This window comes from Mesoplodon densirostris, chromosome X (assembly GCF_025265405.1).
Source record: "Mesoplodon densirostris isolate mMesDen1 chromosome X, mMesDen1 primary haplotype, whole genome shotgun sequence".
NCBI lineage: Eukaryota > Metazoa > Chordata > Mammalia > Artiodactyla > Ziphiidae > Mesoplodon > Mesoplodon densirostris.
Window position 1 is genome coordinate 87,565,929 of NC_082681.1, and position 23,091 is coordinate 87,589,019.

A 23,091-nucleotide genomic window follows, 5' to 3' on the forward strand; every position below is an offset into this window, starting at 1 on the left:
ATTTGGGGTGTAAAAGTATCCAGGATAATCTTAATTATAGATGATCTAATAAGATAAAGAGTGCAAATATATTTTCAAGAAATTTTCATTTTTATTACTTGCTATTGTTCCTGTAGTAATATTTCACCCTAGGAGACAGTTTAATTTATTTTAGTACAGACTTATTTCTGGGTTTAAAATTATTTCAAAATGTTAACTTTTACTTTAGCTATCTTACATATTTTCAGGAACAACACAGGTATGGGTTTTTGTTGTTGTTGTTGTTGTTGTTTTGTTTTAAATAAGCTAGGGTTGTTTTCCACCTGTCTATTTAGCTCATTTAGAAATGTTGAAAAAAATTGGGTTATGCATTTTTGGTGGGAGTATCAGTGAGGTGATGTGTCTTTCTCAGCATCAGGTCAAAAGGTCCATGATGCTGGTTTGTCCCAATATTCATGATGTTCATTTTGATTACTAAGGTAAGGTGGTTCCACCAGGTTTGTCCAATATAAAGTTTTTATTTTCCTTTGTAATTAATAAATACAAAGACTGCAAATATCTTGTTCTTCATCAAACTCTCACCTACTAATTTTAGTATCAGTTGATTTCTTAATTCTATTTTCTTTCCTTCTTTCTTCTTTCCTTCCTTCCTTCTTTCCCTCCTTCCTTCCCTCCTTCCTTTTTCTTTCTCTCTCTCCCTCTCTCCCTCTCTCTCTCTTTCTCACCTACCCCTTTTCTTGGCATATTATGGTGAGAAAGGCCTTTCTTTTCCTCCCCATTCATTTATCTGTTCACTGGTTTATTTATATCAGTATGGCCTCATACGTACTTTTATTATTCAATGGGATATAATATATTGTTTAGTTATAAACACTAACTATAACTATAATCTATGAATAGTTATTTTGACATTCAAATTGTTCCAGGTTTGTCTAGCCTGAGCCCCTTCATCATAACTCCTGTGTAATTTGGCATGACCCAGTCACTCCCTGAGCACTTGCTTCCCTAGCTGATTCAATCAGATGTTCCAGGCTCCCCCCTGTACTTTTCCTGTTCCAGCCCTGCAATCTGTCATTTCTCCAAGGGGTCTTAGTTCCTAAGACCTAAGTTTTCTAAGGGGTCTTAGAAAACACATGTGTGCTTGTATATCTCTGTCTATTTCTATCTCTATTAAAACATAGACACGGATATTTATTTTTGTCAGTGTTAAAAACCATGTTTTAAAACTGATACATGCACTTCCAGTCAAAAACTGCAGGCTGTATGTAATGCATGCTTCTCACTTTCTGTATTTGTAGCTCCTTCTTCCCATTGTTCTCAATGTATTTATTCTTTTCTTCAAGTCTTCAATACAAAAATTGGTTTTGGAACTGCTAACCCGTGCCACAATGAAAAGCAAACCAGCAAGCTAGAGTTAAATACTTATTTACAGTTTTTTTTGTTTGTTTTTTGGTTTTTTTTTTTTTAGGAAAAAAAGAGCGTGCACATCCTTGCGTGTTCCCAGTGTCGGGGGGAAAGCAACAACTATGTCATCATTAAGTATGATGTTAACATTAGGATTTTTATAGATGCCTTTATCAGGTTGAGGGGGTTTCCCTCTACTTCTGGTTTGCTGAGAGTTCTTATATATATGGATGTTGAATTTTGTAAGATGTTCTTTCTGCACCTATTGAGTTGATTCCTTTTCTCCTTTATTCTGTTGATATGACGTGTTACATTGATTGATAATTGAATGCTAAAATTTACATTTCTGAGATAATCCTCAGTTGGTCAAAATGCATTGTCCTTTTCATATATTGTTGGATTTGGATTACAGATATTTTGTGGAAAAACCTTACATCTATGTTAATGAGGGTTATTGGTTACTGAATTTTTTTGGGGGGGTGGGGTGGGTACGTCTCTGTCAGGTTTTGGTTTCAGGATTCTCCTGACCTCATAAAAACAAGATGGGAGTTATCTCTTCATCTGTTTTTTGAGAAGGTTTGGTAGGGTTGGTATTGTTTATTTAATAAACGTTTGATAGAATTCACCAGCTAATTATTTGTTTCTGGAGTGCTATTTGAGGAAAAGATTATGATATCAAACTCAATGTCTTCAAAAGTTATAGAACTACTCTTATTTTTTATTTCATCTTATGCCAGTTTGGGTAAGTTTCGTTTTTCAAGAAATTTTTCTATTTCATTTAAGTTATTGGATATATTGTCATAAATTTGTTCATAATATTCTGTCATTATTCATGTGACATCCATAAGGTCATTTATTGTAGATACTGGCAATTTTCTTAGTCAGTCTTGCTAGGGATTTATCAAGATTTTTAATTTTTTTCAGAAAACCAAACTTTTGCCTTGTTAATTTAAGCTATTGTCTATTTTCTGTTTCATTTATATCTGTTCTTACCTTTATAATTACCTACCATCTATTTACTTTGGGTTTAATTTGCTCATCTTCTTCTAGATTCTTAGCGTAGAACCTTAGATTGATTGTAAACCATTTTTCTTTTCTAATCTAAATATTTAAAACCATAAATTTCCCTCCAAGAACCTCCTTAGCTACATCCCACAAAAATTGATGTATCATTATGAGCATAAGTCAATGTATCTTCTAACCGTCCTTGTGATTTCTTCTTTTATCCATGGTTTATTTAGAACTGAGTAGTTAAATTTCTAAATATCTTAGAGTTACTGACTCCTAATTTAATAATTTTGGGATCAGAGAATGGAGTCTGTAAGATGTCAATCCTTTTAAATTTATCGAAACTTTTTTTTTATTTTCAAGCATATGGTCGGCCTGTTAGGCTTCCAGGTACACTTGGAAAGAATGTGTTTCTGCCATTCTTATGTGTGGTGTTCTTTATTTTTATCATTATTATTTTTTCCCAAGTACAAGTAATTTTATTTTATTTTATTTTTTATTTTTTAACATCTTTATACAGTGGTGTGTTAGTTTCTGCTTTATAACAAAGTGAATCAGCTATACATATACTGTGTGGTGTTCTTTAAATGTCAACTGGTTCAAGGTGGTTGATAATTCTGTCAGGTCTTTTATACCCTTACTATCTTCTCTGGTTGTTCTATCACTTACTGAGAGATAGGTGTTAAAATCTCCAGCTGTGATTATGGATTTGTCTGTTTTCACTGTGGTTCTGTCAGTTTTTGCTTCATGTTTTTGAAACCTTGTTATTAGGTGCATATCCATTTATAACTTTTTAATTGTTATATATTCCCAAATGAACTGGCCGTTTTGTTGTTATAAGTGTTCTTCTTTTCTCTGGTTATACTCCTTGTCATGAAGTCAATTTTATACAGTATGAATTTGCTGGCTCAGTTTTCGTATGTGTACTGTTTGCATAGTATATATTTTTCCATCACATATTTGACTTTCAACCCCTCTGAAACTTTACACAAAGGTAATTATTTTATTTTGTTTTAAATTTTCTGAACACCTTTATTGGGGTATAATTGCTTTACAATGGTGTGTTGGTTTCTGCTGTATCACAAAGTGAATCAGCTATATGTATACATATATCCCCATATCTCCTCCGTCTTGTATCTCCCTCCCACCCTCCCTATCCCACCCCTCTAGGTGGTCATAAAGCACCAAGGTGACCTCTCTGTGCTGTGCAGCTGCTTCCCGCTAGCTATCTGCTTTACATTTGGTAGTGTATACATGTCAATGCTACTCTCTCACTTCGTCCCAGCTTACTCTTCCCCCTCCCTGTGTCCTCAAGTCCATTCTCTGCGTCTGTGTCTTTATTCCTGTCCTGCCCCTAGGTTCATCAGAACCTTTTTTTTTTTTTTTAGATTCCATATATATGTGTTAGCATATGGTATTTGTTTTTCTCTTTCTGACTTACTTCACTCTGTATGACAGACTCTAGGTCCATCCACCTCACTACAAATAACCCAATTTCATTTCTTTTTATGAACCTAAGCATATCTTGATGTTAGTTAGACTTAAACTTTCCTAGCATTTTAACCCCAGAAAAACATTTCAAATCTTATAACACCCGATATTGGGGGTGGAGTGGAAGGAAGCAGATTAATTCTATGAGATTATTCCTGTACTAAATATAGTTTTTCTGTGGCATACAGTCATGAATTATTTATCCACCAGAGAAAGTACTCTTTAAGCAAGTTGATGGCCTTTGCTCTTCAGAAACCTTTGATGTTCAAATTGTATTTGGAAAGACTCTTTCCCCTTAAGAACAGGACTGGTAACCTCTGGAACGGAATGCCTTTGAATTATAATGGGAATTACTTGGCATCTGGAAATGGGATCAAAAGGCAAGAAGTCCAAGCTAGTAATCAAAAGGATAAGGTAGAAAGTGTTTTTGTCACAAAAGGAGAAACACACTAGTCATGATTAGAGTATGTTGGTTTCTGATTATGGCTAACTTGCAAACTGGCACCATCCCATTCCCTTTCACATGCCCTACTTGTTTGCATTTCACTGAGTGATTTTTGTGGTTAAAGAAGGTCAAAGAATGGAAAGCTCTGTTTAAGAATCCATACAAATAATAAATACATGCTTGGAAAGAGTGTGAAAAGTTCATACAAGATGAACAAATAAATTAAAAAGAATAATCACAAATAAATTAAAAAGAATAATATAGAATTAATAATTATTAATAATTTAATAATCTGATTAAATCAGATTTAATGTTTTACTTAGTTGAAACCAGAATTTTCCTTACCGTTTGTTTATATTTCTCTTCCCAATGAGATTTTATCCTTTGTCATCCAGTGAACAAATTACTTTTGACTTTCTTTTTTTTTCTTTCTTCATGCATTCATCCATTTATTCACTTTTACCCTTTAAGGAGGTTTTAAAGGCTTCATTATCGCAAACCCACATACTAGTATTAGAGTAATATTTACATAGCAGTTAGTTATAAGAAATAGTTCGATCAGGAAGCTGCTGTTGCATCCTTTGATGTTTGCCCTTAATTTCTCATTCCGCCGCCCTTCCCAGTGTTCCCTTATACTGTGTATATCTAACCAACTACAAACAATAGACTTCATTTCATTTTTCTTTAAATAACTAAACTGGGGGAAAGAGTAAGTCATTGATTCAGTAGAAAGGTAAAAATTATTATCTACTTTTTCTGTAACAGTTTCACTTCCTTTATATAAACTCTCTAAGCAATTTCCAGTTACTTTTTCTTGAGCTGAATGCCAGGATGCCATTTCATCTAAAGAGAGGTATCCTCACTTGGGAAATTCAGAGACTACTTATCTAGAAATGCACCTTGACTGAGAGATCTGCTTTTGTTTTCCTCCCCAACTAGCTTAAAATTCTTAAATTGCTTTTTGCTGTTTACAATAGAAAGATGTTCAATAATGTACACAGAGTGACAGCTGAAATACACTCATTTAATAAACATTTAAACTCTCACAAACCCTGACTGTGGCCATTTGCCAGTTTGGGCAGTTTATCCAATATCAGTCCCTATTTTTTTACTTTAATTTTTTTTTCTTTTCTTTTTGACTGCTCAGGTTGAGGAGGAAAGCTTCTCCCCCCTTGACACTCACTTTGTTGTGTAGCCTCTTAGTCAAGGCTTGGGGAGATGGGGAGGCAGAACCAGATGTACAGTCATGGTAATGCTACAGGAAACAACCACACTAAATGACAGCAAACTAAACACCACACCAAAGGAGGTGTACCCCTATGGGATACAGTGCAGTCCTTGACAATGATGAGGATTTATCGCTGTCTCTGTCTTTCCCTCTCTGTATGTCTGTCTCTGTCTCTCTGTCGTTCCCTATCTCCGTCTCTATTGTCTCTGTCTGCATCCCTGGCTATCTCTATCTACCTCTGTCTTTGTCTACCTCTGTCTCTGTCTCAGTCTGTCTATCTCTGTCACTCTCTGTCTCTGTCTTACTGTCCCTATCTTTCTGCTTCCCTCTGTCTCTGACAATCTGTGCCTCTCTGACTGTGTCTGTCTGGGTCTCTATCTTTCTGTCTCTGTCTCTGTATCTCTCTGGTGTTTCTATATCTGTCTGTATCGGTATCTCTCTGTGTCCATGTGTCTCTTTCTCCACCTGTCTGTCTCTGTCTTTCCCTTTCTGCCTCGGTCTGTCTCTGTCACAATGTGTCTCTGTCTCTGTCTCTCTCCTCTCTCTCTCTCTCCCTCCCTCCCTCCCTCTCTGTCTCTGTCTCTGTCTCTGTCTTTGTCTCTCTCCATCACTATCTCTACGTCTACGTTTCAATGTGTCTCTCTCTTTCTCTGTTTGTCTTTCTCTGTCTCTGCATCTGTCTCTCAGTCTGTCTGTCTCTGTCTTCCCATCTGTGTCTATCAGCCTCTGCCTGTCTCCCTGTCTCTGTCTGTAACCGTCACTCTCTTTCTTAGTTTGTACATGTGTCTGTGCCTGTCTAGGTCTGTCTTTCTCTGTCTCCCTGTCTCTGTCTCTATCTATTTCTATCTGTCTGTGTCTGCCGCTTTCTGTGTATCCCTTCCTACCTGTCTCTTTTTGGGGAGGAGGTGTAATATCTGGCTCTGTCCATCTCTTGGGCTTTCTCAGCCTGCCCGACCAGCTGTCTCTGTTTTTCTGTCAGGCTGTCCTGTCTCTGGCTGTTTCTGCCTCTGGCTCTGTTACATATCTTTAGGGAGTCTGTCTCTGTCTCTGCCTGTCTTAAGGAGACAGGGATGAAAGGTTATTACAATTCAGTACACAAACCCTCTTCTCTTATGTTCCCTTCTAGTGGCGTCCCAGAGACAGATGCTGTAAGAAGATGAAGGTTAGCATTCATGTTCAAAGACATAAGAGACCTAAATAAACAATGGCCTATGAAGGAGAAAGCGGTGTCCCAGGGATGTAGGTGGGCTGGACACAGACAGCACACAAGTGTAAAGTATGCTACTGTGGAAAGGGTCTATATAGAAACAGCACAAAGATGACATTGGAATTTTAGTGAAAGATCCATCATGTCCTAGAAAAAGAAAACCATCTTCTTTAAGAGGAAAAGAAAAACAAGAGGGAGTGTCTAGCCACAGGGTCTACAGGAAGGTGCTTGCCAAGTCTCAACCTCAGAATTTGGACATGAAGCTGCCTGATGAGAGTTAAAATAGCAAAATGCACCTATTTTATATAAGTACACAGCACACACCATGGGATTAAACATAAAATTTTGAATTGGGGTCAGTAAGAAACACATTGAAATAAGTGGATTGAAACAAGATCCAAGGTTCCAATGTCATCACCTGTTTAGCTAGTAACATGACTCCTAAGACATTCATATTTTATGAGCCCACATAAGGTTCCGCCCTTTCCTTGCCCACTCAGCTACCTGGGCCTTGATGCCCTTCCCTTTATTCAGGATAAATCTCTTGAAAGGGGTGTATCACCTGCCCCATGTTCCAAGGTTTACTTGCTTGACTCCTGTTACCATCTAAATGTCATAGACTCTCAAATTCATAGCCCATGCACAGATCTCTTCTTTGCATCCAGACCTATAGGCAACGGTCTGCCCCACAACATGGAAATCTCAAAGGTGCTGCAATCTACAAAGGAACAAAATCGAACTTATGGTCCAGGCAACCAATTTTAATCTAACTGTAGCTTCCTTCCTCACTTGAATAAATAAATAGAAAGACATTGATGGTGGTAAGGAGATAACAACCAAGACGTTGGCTGAAAGTTATACTTCCTCAAGTGTTTGTTTGAGTTTCAGGAATCAAATTTGTCTGTTCATGATGTTCTAAAGATAGGCGGCGTTTTCTCTAGTAGGCCAGAGAACTGAAATTTACCTCATTTACTTAGACGACAAATAGCCAATTGATATATGAACAGTCTTTGGGAAAGATTTGTTCTAACGGTGCAGGGGAAAGTTTGGTTTAGTCTGTGAACACATTTTCCACATCGATTGTTAGGATCAGATTCTGAGATTAGACAACAAAGAATAATTTCACTCCGTATTGTAGCAAAATTCAACTATCAAACTTGCTTTAAAGACTAGCAGGGTAGTATGATGCAGTGAAAGGGATTAAAAACAACCTGGGCAAATACATGCTAAGATTTGAATACCCAAAAGATCCTTAAGTCTCTGAAAAGTATTCATCACATAAACACAATGCATTGCACTGGTGATACCTGTCAAGTATTTTTTTAAAAAAAATAAAAATATTACAAGGTGATGGTAAAAATAGGAATCTACAAGCAACTGATTGTTTTCATTAGCATGTTTGAAGCACATGGAACTTTGTGAAGAACGGTGACTCTAAGTGAGTTAAAATTTTCCAAGCAGTCACGAAGAACATGTTTTGAATGAAGGCAAGTGGCTGCGTATGGTCCACCAGCAGGTGAGGAGACTTCCTGTAAGAGCTACATTCTCCAAAATGGTAGCCCCTAGTCATGTGTGACTCTTTAAATTGATTACAATTAAGTAAAGTTGAAAATTCAGTCTCTCAGTCTCACTAGCGACATTTGAAGTGCTCAATGGCTGCGTGTAAACAGTGGCTACTGCACTGTGTGCAGCACAGATATGGGACATTTCTATCAGTGCAGAGAGTTCTGTTAGTTAGTGCTGTTCTATAATCAGTTGCCCCGAGTAAATTTTACGTTTCTTTCTACTTCTGAATACATAGGTTGCCTGGATAACCTCGAAGTGCATTGATGATGTTTGTGGGGGTGGGGAGGAGTTAGAACAATGGAAATACAAAGTGGTCACGTTTGGATTTGCAGGGTCTCATCAGGATCTTGTCTGTCTCACCGTGCTTGTTGAGATGTTATGGAGGCTGGGGCCTGGGCTTGAGGAAGGTTGGTAGCCAGCCACAGGGATGGTTTGTTCTTAAACCCTGTGCTCTGGAATTCGAGGAATTGGGGTATTATCTTCTGTGGCCCATAGAGCATGTGACCTGGTAGTCAGACCATCATCTCAAACTCATTGTCCAAAACTCAACCTTTTCCTTTCTTCTCCCATTCCAATATCATGAAAATCTATTTTCAAGATATTTTATGTTTGTTTGATTTCTTTTTTTACTGTTCATCTTGTTAGCATCTCCACCAGTATGCCAGCCCTCTTCTCAGTCTCAAGGCCTTGTAATTGCCAGTTGAAAAGGTACAAAATAAATGTTTTTGTGAACTGAAAGTTATGTTAGAAATATTAGCCTGTGGGGTTACTGTAGTAAACACATCTGATTCTTCGTTTTGCTTTGTCATCAAGTTTAACGTGCTACAATATGTCAATGCCTCCCAACTAAGGACCACCAGGAACACATTTGTAGTTGAACAAGCTGGGTTTACTTCTCCTTGCAGTGAAGGAGAACACACACAATGAGGAACTGTGGGCCATATAAGTAAGAGGGTGATAGAAAAGGGATATTAGATCATTCGGACTTGTTTTAGGTGATTTGGGTGAGGTCTTAAGGAAGCAGAGTTTTGATCTGGATTGGATACTATCAGGAAGACAGGTATTCCTATGACTGAGTATCTTCATAAACCTCTTGTAGAGAGAGAATAGATTAGAGTGAGGTTAAGTGAAAACAAACAAACAAAGCAAACAAAAACAAAAACAAAACCCCCCAAGTGGCTGTCACTCATATTAGCTAGGAGAGGGATATATGGTGATTTGTCCAGTGATCTTGCTTTTGTCTGTGCTTAGAAAAAAATGATGAAGCGGCCTTTGTTGAGTCTCACTTTATCATGATCTCAGAGTGAAGAGATCTCATGATCTCTTCTGAAGTTGGCATTCTGTGAGATTTTTTAATGTCTAATCAGAGAATCACATGCCCTAGCCTGGATGTCAAGAGATATTTTTAGTACCCCCTTTTGGCCACAAGACATTAATCCATGTTACCTAGATTGCCACCATTGCTGATGAGGAATTTATTCAGAGAATGTAGTCTATAGTTGGACATGGGCTGATCTCTCCGGCTCCTTTTGTTGTAGAATGCATCGTTGAATGCTCTGATGTGACATTGGCTGTGCAGTAGCATTTAAGACTCTGGGCAGGATGCACTGGCCAACTGCAAAACAAGTAATCATACAAAACACAATGATTATTAGTCCTTGAAACAAGTCTTGAAGTCAAGGGCCTAGATTATAAAAACCAGGCAATGAATCTAGCTGCGTTCACTTCTGAGAGCCACATGACTTTTGTCAGAATCAAAGACAAGTTTGGGGCCATCCTTGCTAGTTATTATTTTCCCTAATGTGAGGATAGCACGTCACAAAGCATATATGAATAGGGAGTCAGTTACTCTTCCTGGGAGTTTTTTAAAAAATTGGTTTGACTGTTACTGGATAATCCCCCCCACCCAGCCACCCCAGGGGAACAAGATCTGCTGGAATGTTCAGTTTTACATATCTGAAAGTCTTTAACAATTATCCTGAACACACAAGATAAGTTAGCATATGCCATATGGGTGTTATGTAAGATGTTATGTAAGAAATAGTACCCCAGTGTGGCACAGACTGTATCCGTCATATAAGTATCATTTATTACAGCAAGAGAAAGCCAATTTTGTGTTCCTCAAGGCAAACAAACTGTATTTAGTAGAGTTAACCAGTTGCACAAAGCAGGCTGACTATCATGAACAAACGGGATACCATGAGCAGATTTGACTATCAGGGCCAGGATGGCCCCAATATTGGAGACTACCCCTGATTGAGTAGGACTTGCTTATAGGATTATACTGACCTCAGCAGGAGGTCAGTGTTCAATTTTCAAAGTCCGGAGGTTGGGATTAATGCTGTAAGTGAAACTGACAAATCAGAAGGGGCCTTCAAAAAGAAGTCTGCCTTTAAGAGTGTTTAAAGGAGCAGCATTTGTTTCTTTTGTCTGCAGGGTCTGATTGGGAATGTCAGATGTTTTTCCTTAAGTGGTAGAAGGAGGTCACAGGAGTAAAAAAATAATACAATAAAGATAAGGGAAGGTCACAGTAATGTGCTAGAAGACATCACAGTGTAATGATAGACAATATTAATAGTAGAGTAAAGGAGGAGAAAAAGGTCTTAGAGAATCAGAAAATTAATCTTATTCTGTCATCTTGGGAGGAATCTGTCCACTTCTGAAGTCAGTGTCACCTAGAAGACTGCTAAGAATCCTCAGTTTAAGGTCTTCAGATGGAGTTGATATCCAGTAGACGGGGGGATGTGTTATAAATGTCCCTCAAACTACCATTTTGTTGTATTCCACAAGATTTTATAGGTGCTATTTTCATTATCATTTGGTTGCAATATTTCCTAATTTCTATTATGATTAATAATTACAATTTATCCCTTGTTGGTCATATTTATCACTTGATTCAGGTCGTATTTTTAAACGTTTCCACCCTAAGTGGTTTGTTTCTGTTTTCCTTGGGTTATTATTTTTTTAACTTAATTACATTGTGTTCAGAGAGCGTGGTTTCCACCTTCACAACTCTTTTTTGAAAATTGCTGACATATTCATGACCTAGTGTATGATCAGCTTTTCTAAATGTTCCAATTGTGCTTCCAAAGAATATATATTCTCTAATCTTCGGACCTAGTATTCTGTACATACCCATTAGGTCAAGATTTTAATAGGGTTCTTCAAGTCTTCCTTGTCATTGCTGATAGTTATTGTTTTCTTAATAAATCAGTTACTGAGACACTAAAAGTTCCCACTCTGTGAATTTCTCAAATTCACTGAATTTTTGACATATGTATATTTTGAGCCTTCAGAATTATAATCACACTCATTAGCCCTGAATCCCTCTTTTTTTTTTTTTAAGAAGATGTTGGGGGTAGGAGTTTATTAATTAATTTATTTTTGCTGTGTTGGGTCTTTGTTTCTGTGCGAGGGCTTTCTCTAGTTGTGGCAAGTGGAAGCCACTCTTCATCGCGGTGCGCGGGGCTCTCACTATCTCAGCCTCTCTTGTTGCGGAGCACAGGCTCCAGACGCGCAGGCTCAGTAGATGTGGCTCACGGGCCCAGTTGCTCCGCGGCATGTGGGATCTTCCCAGACCAGGGCTCGAACCCGTGTCCCCTGCATTAGCAGGCAGATTCTCAACCACTGCGCCACCAGGGAAGCCCAATCCCTCTTTTTAATACTTTAAGAACTGAAATAATCATTTAAAAAATGTTCACAACTATATACTTTTGACCCTTCCATGCCCTTATGATTTAGATAGTGCTCTTTTAAAGATCATATGGCTCCATTTTGAATTTTTCCTAGTAATCTGTAGTTTGCAGTTGTTCCTGTCATCTTATTTCTGCTTCCTATTTATTGTGATTTTTTCCCTACACTTCTCATGTATTATTCTCTTCTTCTGTTTTGTATTGCACTGATTGAGTCTCTGTTGGATGGACTGAGTGTTCTTTAGTACCTTATTCCCTCTAGTGGTTTGGAAGTAATATATCTTATTTCTATTTCTCAAGAAATGGGTGAACTACCCATGACATTTTAACATGCTCTCCAGTGTTGCCAAGTCAGGTGTGATGCTATGAGTAAATACTTGTTCATAGACTGCTTTACCCTAACCCAGTATTCCTTAGGGCAAATTTAAGACATCAGCACAATCTAATGGACATCATGACAAAGATTTAAACTCAGTTGTTCTGATTTGGGGGTGGAAGGGTTGTAGTAGAGCAGGGAGCTAACATTTACTGAACAGCTTTAATATTCCAAGCACTTTATATGCATTTTTCTCATTTGACCCTCACAAACACCATACCAGGTAGGCATTCTTATATCCTCATTCGAAATGGGAAAAGTGAGAATCAGAGAGGTTAACCTTTCCCTTATGACATAGCTAGTAATTTCTGGAGTGAATCTAGGTCCCTTTGACTGTAAACATCAGGGGCTTCCCAATATTCCACATTGACTTCAAAGGTAGATACATAGACCGTAGCCACATGAGGCCTCTCACATTGAACAGTTAAACTTATGAGAGCCCGGGCCATGTTCAACCATAGCAAAGTGACCTTTTATTTGCCTCACAACTCAACTTTTTTTCCCTCAAAACTGCCACTGCCACACAACTGCAGATAATTCATCTTCCATCGATTCCTTTCAGCAAACTTGAAGGACACATAAGCATTTCCCATTTGGGGGACGCATGTGCCAGTTTATCTGTAAGGATTTGCCAAACATGTGGTTTCACCATGCCTAGCCTGGAGCAGGGGCACATGTCGGTTAGGTATATGTGGGGTTTGGGAATGTAGAAGAAACAACCCCGTGCATGCATGACACTTTCAGTATGGGACCACTCCAGGGATTTCTATCAGCCTGCATCACATTTCTTTCGTATAGCCGGTAACGAACTTCTGCAATCTTTCTAGGAGCCACACATTTCAACAGGCCTCCTGTTGAGATCCATGAGCCTCTTTTCACCCATGGGGCTTCAGCGCACCTTGTTAGCTTCGCTCAGCTTCCAAAGACCTAAGAGTTACAGTGTCTGGGTTTAGAAGGTTCAAAAGTAATCACTGCATGTGTCCCTCACAAGGGATAGCTTCTGGTCACCGAAGGAGCACTCTCGGGAATCCTTGGTGCTGAGTGCTGACATCAAAGGGATCCCGTTCCTTAGGGCCGTCTTCATGATAGGCAGGTGGAGAAAGCACAAGCTGCCCCTGGGCCTAAGGTCCCCGCTTGTGTGTAGCTTCAATTCAAAGGCAGGCACCTCTCGAAAACTTCGGTGGAGAATCCTCTGAAATGACCCAGCTTTTGCCTCTGCCACTAGGCTCAGTGGTCAAGGAGTGAATGAAATTTGTGTTCCACGTGGGCCATCCATCTACTGAGTGAAAGTACCATCCTTTGCCGAGGTGGGCAAGCAGCACGTGGCCAAGTGCCTTTAAATGCTTTTGCTCCCTGTGGGCTTCAGAACCGAGGGCTTAGTGCAGCTTATGGGAGCCCTTGTGGAAACCGGTTACCACAGTTCTCCAATAGGTTTCACTACATTCTAGACCCTTGGCTTATGTGTTTCCTGCACGGAAAGCAACATGGTATACCATTGCTTCCGTCCGGCCCACCTCAGTCATATGCATTTCTGAACTGGGGACAAACTCTTTTCCCATGCCACGGGAGAGTCCTCCCTTGCAATGGACTTGAGGACACAGTGCCAAGAAGAATTTTCAATGCTCCCTCCTGTGATCGTAACTGCTTTGTGTGAACACAAGTCACCTCCCTCCTCAGTCAGTAAGGACTTCCCGCACTCAAGGAACAACACGAGCCCAGGATTTCTTTCCCGCATGCAGCAATGAACCAACTCCCGCCTTCCTTGTAGGAGCAGTATCTTCCAACTTGCTGCTGAAAGGCTTTCTCGTCCCGTCCCCTGGAGCACCCTTCGCTAAGCTCCACCTCCAAGAAGCATGCACAAATGATAAGTTTTTAATTCAAACCACTCATCACCACAGGTGTCACTGCACTCGGTATGACCTTCTATTGTTGAAGGAACCCTTGTGGGAGAAACGTTTGCAAACCCTTCTGTCTCCACAGGGCTTCATATTGGAGACCGGCAATGTTTTGTTGTGATGCGCTCAACCTGCTATTCTGCTGCTAGTCTCTACAGATTGCTCCATGAGAGCAGAGTGTTTTGAGGGAGCCGATGCACCACAGTGGCAGAGGATGTCTGTGACTGAAGACACTGCATGCTCCCCGGACCAGTGTCCAGTTCCCTTTATACTGAATGAATTCTGCATTTGAAATTTCCTTCATCAAGACTCTCAGGTACACATCCCATTTACCCTGTGAGAAACTGCCTTCCTAGGCAGTTTGAAAGGCTGTCACTAGTTATCACCCTGAGAAACAAGGAGCGTAGTGCTGTTTGCATTAACCGGGGACTGGTGTGTAGGGAAAAGGGGTGCAAACCTTTCAGAACCTGCTTGGAACCAGCCGGCTCATAACTGCCTGATCCCGTAAGAATCGTGGATGTCACATTGCTTTCACCTAGCTTGTCAGATGCACGTGCACATCTGGGGAACGAGCCTGGCCGTGCTTTCTGCACAAGGCTTCATTCACTCCATTTGGAATATTGAACACAGAGCTCAGGGCAGCACGACGGCACCTCTGGCGAAAGTGCTATTTCCAGGTCTACCAAATAATTCACTCCCATATGGAATTCTGTGGCTAAGCTCCAGATCCAGAAAGGGCCAGATGCCTAACATTCCTTTCACCTAGCTTTAAGGACACATATTTGTTTTCCATAAGGGAGACCCGTTTGCCAAGCCATCAGTAAGGCTTTCCCAAACACATAGGCTCCAATATTGGGGCCATCCTGGCCCTGATAGTCAAATTTGCTCATGGTATTCCGTTTGTTCATGATAGTCAGCCTGCTTTGTGCAACTGGTTAACTATGCTAAATACATTGTTTACCTTGAGGAACACAAAATTGGTTTCTCTTGTTGTGATAAATGATACTTATACTCCGGATACAGTCTGTGCCACACTGGGGTACTATTTCTTACATAACATCTTACATAACACCCATATGGCATATGCTAACTTATCTTGTGTGTTCAGGATAATTGTTAGAGACGTTCAGATATGTAAAACTGAACATTCCAGCAGATCTCGTTCCCCTGGGGTGGCTGGGTGGGGGGGATTATCCAGTAACAGTCAAACCAATTTCTTTTTAAAAAACTCCCAGGAAGAGTAACTGACTCCCTATTCATATATGCTTTGTGACGTGCTATCCTCACATTAGGGAAAATAATAACTAGCAAGGAGGGCCCCAAACTTGTCTTTGATTCTGACAAAAGTCATGTGGCTCTCAGAAGTGAACACAGCTGGATTCATTGCCCTGGTTTTTATAATCTAGGCCCTTGACTTCAAGACTTGTTTCAAGGACTAATAATCATTGTGTTTTGTATGATTACTTGTTTTGCAGTTGGCCAGTGCATCCTGTCCAGAGTCCTAAATGCTATTGCACAGCCAATGTCACATCAGAGCACTCAATGATGCATTCTGAAACGAAAGGAGCGGGAGAGATCAGCCCATGTCCAACTACAGACTACATTCTCTAAATAAATTCCTCACCAGCAAAATCAGAGCAATGGTTGAAGACTAGATAACATGGATTAAGGTCTTGTGGCCAAAGAGGGGTACTAAAAATATCTCTTGACATCCAGGCTAGGGCATGTGATTCTCCCATTAGACATTAAAAAATCTCACAGAATGCCAACTTCAGATGAGATCATGAGATCTCTTCACTCTGAGATCATGATAAAGTGAGACACAACAAAGGTCCCTTCATCATTTTTTTTCTAAGCACAGACAAAAGCAAGATCACTGTACAAATCACCAGATGTCCCTCTCCTAGTTAATATGAGTGACAGTTAGTTGGGGGTTTTTGTTTTTGCTTTTCTGCTTTGTTTGTTTGTTTGTTTTCACCAATTGCAGCTTTAACCTCACGCTAATCTATTCTCTCTCTACAAGAGGTTTATGAAGATACTCAGTCATAGGAATACCCTGTCTTCCTGACAGTATCCAATCCAGATCAAAACTCTGCTTCCTTAAAACCTCACCCAAATCACCTAAAACAAGTCCGAGTGTTTTAATATCCCTTTTCTATCACCCTCTTACTTATATGGCCCACAGTTCCTCACTGTGTGTGTTCTCCTTCACTGCTAGGAAAAGTAAACCCAGCTTGTTCAACTACAAATGTGTTCCTGGTGGTCGTTAGCTGGGAGGCACTGACAAATTTTGTCACGTTAAACTTGATGACAAAGCAAAACGAAGAATCAGATGTGTTTACTACAGTAACCCCACAGGCTAATATTTCTAACATAATTTTCAGTTCACAAAGACATTTATTTTGTAACCTTTCAACTGGCAATTACAAGGCCTTGAGACTGAGAAGCGGGCTGGCATACTGGTGGAGATATTAACAAGATGAACAGTAAAAAAAGATCAAACATAAAATATATTGAAAATAGATTTTCATGATAGTGGAATGGGAGAAGGAAGGAAAAAGTTGAGTTTTGGACAATGAGTTTGAGATGATGGTCTGACTACCAGGTCACATGCTCTATGGGCCACAGAAGATAAGACCCCAATTCCCCAAATTCCAGAGCACAGGGCTTCAGAACAAACCATCCCTGTGGCTGGCTACCAACCTTCCTCAAGCCCAGGCCCCAGCCTCCATAACATCTCAACAAGCACGGTGAGACAGATGAGATCCTGATGAGACCCTGCAAATCCAAACGTGACCACTTTGTATTTCCATTGTTCTAACTCCTCCCCACCCCCACAAACATCATCAACGCACTTCGAGGTTATCCAGGCAACCTATGTATTCAGAAGTAGAAAGAAACGTAAAATTTACTCGGGGCAACTGATTATAGAACAGCACTATCTAACAGAACTCTCTGCACTGATAGAAATGTCCCATATCTGTGCTGCACACAGTGCAGTAGCCACTGTTTACACGCAGCCATTGAGCACTTCAAATGTCGCTAGTGAGACTGAGAGACTGAATTTTCAACTTTACTTAATTGTAATCAATTTAAAGAGTCACACATGACTATTTAGGGGCTACCATTTTGGAGAATGTAGCTCTTACAGGAAGTCTCCTCACCTGCTGGTGGACCATACTCAGCCACTAGCCTTCATTCAAAACATGCTCTTCGTGACTGCTTGGAAAATTTTAATTCACTTAGAGTCACCGTTCTTCACAAAATTCCATGTGCTTCAAACATGCTAATGAAAATAATCAGTTGCTTGTAGATTCCTATTTTTACCATCACCTTGTAATATTTTATTTTAAAAAAAAAATTACTTGACAGGGGCTTCCCTGGTGGCGCAGTGGTTGAGAGTCCGCCTGCCGATGCAGGGGACACGGGTTGGTGCCCCGGTCCATGAAGATCCCACATGCCACGGAGCGGCTAGGCCCGTGAGCCATGGCCGCTGAGCCTGTGCGTTCGGAGCCTGTGCTCCGCAACGGGAGAGGCCACGACAGTAAGAGGCCCGTGTACCGCAAAAAAAAAAAAAAATACTTAACAGGTATCACCAATGCAATGCATTGTGTTTATGTGATGAATACTTTTCAGAGACTTAAGGATCTTTTGGGTATTCAAATCTTAGCATGAATTTGCACACATTGTTTTTATCCCTTCCACTGCATCATATCATCCTGCTACTCTTTTTTTTTTTCTTTTTTTTTTTTTCTTTTTGTGGTTCGCGGGCGTCTCACTGTTGTGGCCTCTCCCCTTGCGGAGCACAGGCTCCGGACGCACAGGCTCAGCGGCCATGGCTCACGGGCCCAGCCGCTCCACGGCATGTGGGATCTTCCCGGACCGGGGCACGAACCCGTGTCCCCTGCATCGGCAGGCGGACTCTCAACCACTGCGCCACCAGGGAAGCCCCATCCTGCTACTCTTTAAAGCAAGTTTGATAGTTGAATTTTGCTACAATACGGAGTGAAATTATTCTTTGTTGTCTAATCTCAGAATCTGATCCTAACAATCGATGTGGAAAATGTGTTCACAGACTAAACCAAACTTTCCCCTGCACCGTTAGAACAAATCTTTCCCAAAGACTGTTCATATATCAATTGGCTATTTGTCGTCTAAGTAAATGAGGTAAATTTCAGTTCTCTGGCCTACTAGAGAAAACGCCGCCTATCTTTAGAACATCATGAACAGACAAATTTGATTCCTGAAACTCAAACAAACACTTGAGGAAGTATAACTTTCAGCCAACGTCTTGGTTGTTATCTCCTTACCACCATCAATGTCTTTCTATTTATTTATTCAAGTGAGGAAGGAAGCTACAGTTAGATTAAAATTGGTTGCCTGGACCATAAGTTCGATTTTGTTCCTTTGTAGATTGCAGCACCTTTGAGATTTCCACGTTGTGGGGCAGACCGTTGCCTATAGGTCTGGATGCAAAGAAGAGGTCTGTGCATGGGCTATGAATGTGAGAGTCTATGACATTTAGATGGTAACAGGAGTCAAGCAAGTAAACCTTGGAACATGGGGCAGGTGATACACCCCTTTCAAGAGATTTATCCTGAATAAAGGGAAGGGCATTAAGGCCCAGGTAGCTGAGTGGACAAGGAAAGGGCGGAACCTTATGTGGGCTCATAAAATATGAATGTCTTAGGAGTCATGTTACTAGCTAAACAGGTGATGACATTGGAACCTTGGATCTTGTTTCAATCCACTTATTTCAATGTGTTTCTTACTGACCCCAATTCAAAATTTTATGTTTAATCCCATGGTTTGTGCTGTGTACTTATATAAAATAGGTGCATTTTGCTATTTTAACTCTCATCAGGCAGCTTCATGTCCAAATTCTGAGGTTGAGACTTGGCAAGCACATTCCTGTAGACCCTGTGGCTAGACACTCCCTCTTGTTTTTCTTTTCCTCTTAAAGAAGATGGTTTTCTTTTTCTAGGACATGATGGATCTTTCACTAAAATTCCAATGTCATCTTTGTGCTGTTTCTATATAGACCCTTTCCACAGTAGCATACTTTACACTTGTGTGCTGTCTGTGTCCAGCCCACCTACATCCCTGGGACACCGCTTTCTCCTTCATAGGCCATTGTTTATTTAGGTCTCTTATGTCTTTGAACATGAATGCTAACCTTCTTACAGCATCTGTCTCTGGGACGCCACTGGAAGGGAACATACAAGAAGAGGGTTTGTGTACTGAACTGTAATAATCTTTCATCCCAGTCTCCTTAAGACAGGCAGAGACAGAGACAGACTCCCTAAAGATATGTAACAGAGCCAGAGGCAGAAACAGCCAGAGACAGGACAGCCTGACAGAAAAACAGAGACAGCTGGTTGGGCAGGCTGAGAAAGTCCAACAGATGGACAGAGCCAGATATTACACCTCCTCCCCAAAAAGAGACAGGTAGAAAGGGATACACAGAAAGGGGCAGACACAGACAGATAGAAATAGATATATAGAGAGACAGGGAGACAGAGAAAGACAGACCCAGACAGGCACAGACAGACACATGTACAAACTAAGAAAGAGAGTGATGGTTACAGACAGAGACAGGGAGACAGGTAGAGGCTGATAGACACAGATGGGAAGACAGAGACAGACAGACTGAGAGACAGATGCAGAGACAGAGAAAGACAGAGAAAGAGAGAGGCACATTGAAACGGAGATGTAGAGCTAGTGATGGAGAGAGACAAAGACAGAGACAGAGAGAGAGAGGGAGGGAGGGACAGAGAGAGAGAGAGGAGAGGGACAGAGACAGAGATAGAGGCAGAGACAGATGGAGAAAGAGACACATGGACACAGACAGATACAGAAACAGACGGATATAGAAACACCAGGGAGATACAGAGACAGAGATAGAAAGATAGAGACCCAGACAGAGACAGTCAGTCAGGCACAGATTGTCAGATACAGAGGGAAACAGAAAGATAGGGACGGTAAGACAGAGACAGAGAGTGACAAAGATAGACACACTGAGACACAGACAGAGGTAGACAAAGGCAGACATAGATAGAGATAGGGATGCAGACAGAGGCAATAGAGACAGAGATAGGAAATGACAGGCAGATAGAGACAGACATACAGAGAGGGAAAGACAGAGACAGGGATAAATCCTCATCATTGTCAAGGAGTGCACTGTATCCCATAGGGGTACACCTCCTTTGGTGTGGTGTTTAGTTTGCTGTTATTTAGTGTGATTGTTTCCTGTAGCATTACCATGACTATACATCTGGTTCTGTCTCCCCATCTCCCCACGCCTTGAGTAAGTGGCTACAAAACAAAGTGAGTGTCAAGGTGGGAGAAGCTTTCCTCCTCATCCTTAGCGGTCAAAAAGAAACGAAAAAAAAAAAACAAAAAAACATTGAAGTCAAAAAATAGGGACTGATATTGGATAAATTGCCCAAACTGGCAAATGGCAACACTCACGGATTGTGACAATTTAAATGTTTATTAAATGAGTGTATTTCAGCTGTCACTGTGTGCACATTATTGAACATCTTTCTATTGTAAACATCAAAAAGCAATTTAAGAATTTAAAGTTAGTTGGGGAGGAAAACAAAAGCAGATCTCTCATTCAAGGTGCATTTCCAGATAACCTGTCTTTAGATGAAATGGCATCCTGGCATTCAGTTCAAGAAAAAATAATTGGAAATTGCTTAGAGATTTTATATAAACGAAGTGAAATTGTTACATAAAAAACAAATAATAATTTTTACCTTTCTACTGAATTAATGACTTACTCTTTCCTTCAGTTTAGTTATTAAAAAAATGTAATGAAGTTTATTGTTTGTAATTGGTCAGATATACAGAGTATAAGGGAACACTGGGAAGGGGGGCGGAATGAGAAATTCAGGGCAAACATCAAAGGATGCAACAGCAGCTTCCTGATTGAACTATTTCTTATAACTAACTGTTATGTAAATATTACTCTAATACTAGTATGTGGGTTTGGGTTAATGAAGCCTTTAAAACCTCCTTAAAGGGTAAAAATGAATAAATGAATGAGTGAATGAAGAAAGAAAAAAAGAAAATCAAAAGTAATTTGTTCACTGGATGACAAAGGATAAAATCTCATTGGGAAGAGAAATATAAGCAAACGGTAAGGAAAATTCTGGTTTCAACTAAGTAAAACATTAAATCTGGTGATTATTCTTTTTAATTTATTTGTTCATCTTGTATGAACTTTTCACACTCCTTCCAAGCATGTATTTATAATTTGTATGGATTCTTAAACAGAGCTTTCCATTCTTTGACCTTCTTTAACCACGAAAATCACTCAGTGAAATGCAAACAAGTAGGGCATTTAAAAGGGAATGGGATGGGGCCAGTTTGCAAGTTAACAATAATCAGAAACCAACATATTGGAATCATAACTGGTGTGTTTCTCCTTTTGTGACAAAAACACATTCTACCTTATCCTTTTGATTAGTGGCTTGGACTGCTTGTCTTTTGATCCCATTTCCAGATGCCAAGTAATTCCCACTATAATTCAAAGGCGTTCCATTCCAGAGGTTACCAGTCCTGTCCTTAAGTGGGAAAGAGTTTTTCCTAATACAGTTTGAACGTCAAAGGTATCTGAAGAGCAAAGGCCATCAACTTGCTTAAAGAGTACTTTCTCTGGTGCATAAATAATTCATGACTGTATGCCACAGAAAAAAACTATATTTAGTACAGGAATAATCTCACAGAATTCATCTGCTTCCTTCCACTCCACTCCCAATATAGGGAGTTATAAGACTTGAAATGTTTCTCTGGGGTTAAAATGCTAGGGAAGTTTAAGTCTAACTAACATCAAGATATGTTTAGGTTCATAAAAAGAAATGAAATTGGGTTATTTGTGGTGAGGTGGATGGGCCTAGAGTCCATCATACAGAGTGAAGTAAGTCAGAAAGAGAAAAACAAATGCCATATGCTAACACAAATATATGGAATCTAAAAAAAATGGTTCTGATGAACCTAGGGGCAGCACAGGAATAAAGACGCTGATGTAGAGAATGGACTTGAGGACACGGGGAAGGGGAAGAGTAAGCTGGGACGAAGTGAGACAGTAGCATTGACATACGTACACTACCAAATGTAAAACAGAGAGCTAGTGGGAAGCAGCCGCATAGCACAGGGAGATCAGCTTGGTGCTTTATGACCACCTAGAGGGGTGGGATAGGGCGGGTGGGAGGGAGACACCAGGGGTAGGGGATATGGGGATATATGTATACATATAGCTGATTCACTTTGTTATACAGCAGAAACCAATACAACATTGTAAAGCAATTATGCTCCAATAAATATGTTAAAAAAAGATATGCTTAGGTTGAAGAGCAACCAATAAAAAGAAGATCATCAGTGTGGTCTGGGTGGTGTGCTCACATAGTGAGAGACCATGGAAACCAAGTAGCAGCTCTAAACACACCAATTGAAAGAGAAATGAAACTGTTACTTTAACATTCATTTAATCAAACTAAAGGAAACACATATATTAAGAGAGTTTCACTAAGAGTAGTAGAGTAGGTAGGCTCACAGTTTCTCTCTAAAGTCAATAGCTCTTTGGCTTCACAGAAGTGATGGGCGGGGCGGGGGGTGGTGTCGATGGATCCTAAACCAGGATGACAGGTTGCCACATTAACAGCCCAAATGAGTTATCGAGGTGTTTGCGGGGCTTCAAAATTTGTCCTCTTCATATGCTCATGTAAACAATCTCAAGTATTATGAGCTACAGTTCAACAAAACCTCTGACAGAGTTGGTTACCAGAGATGGGCA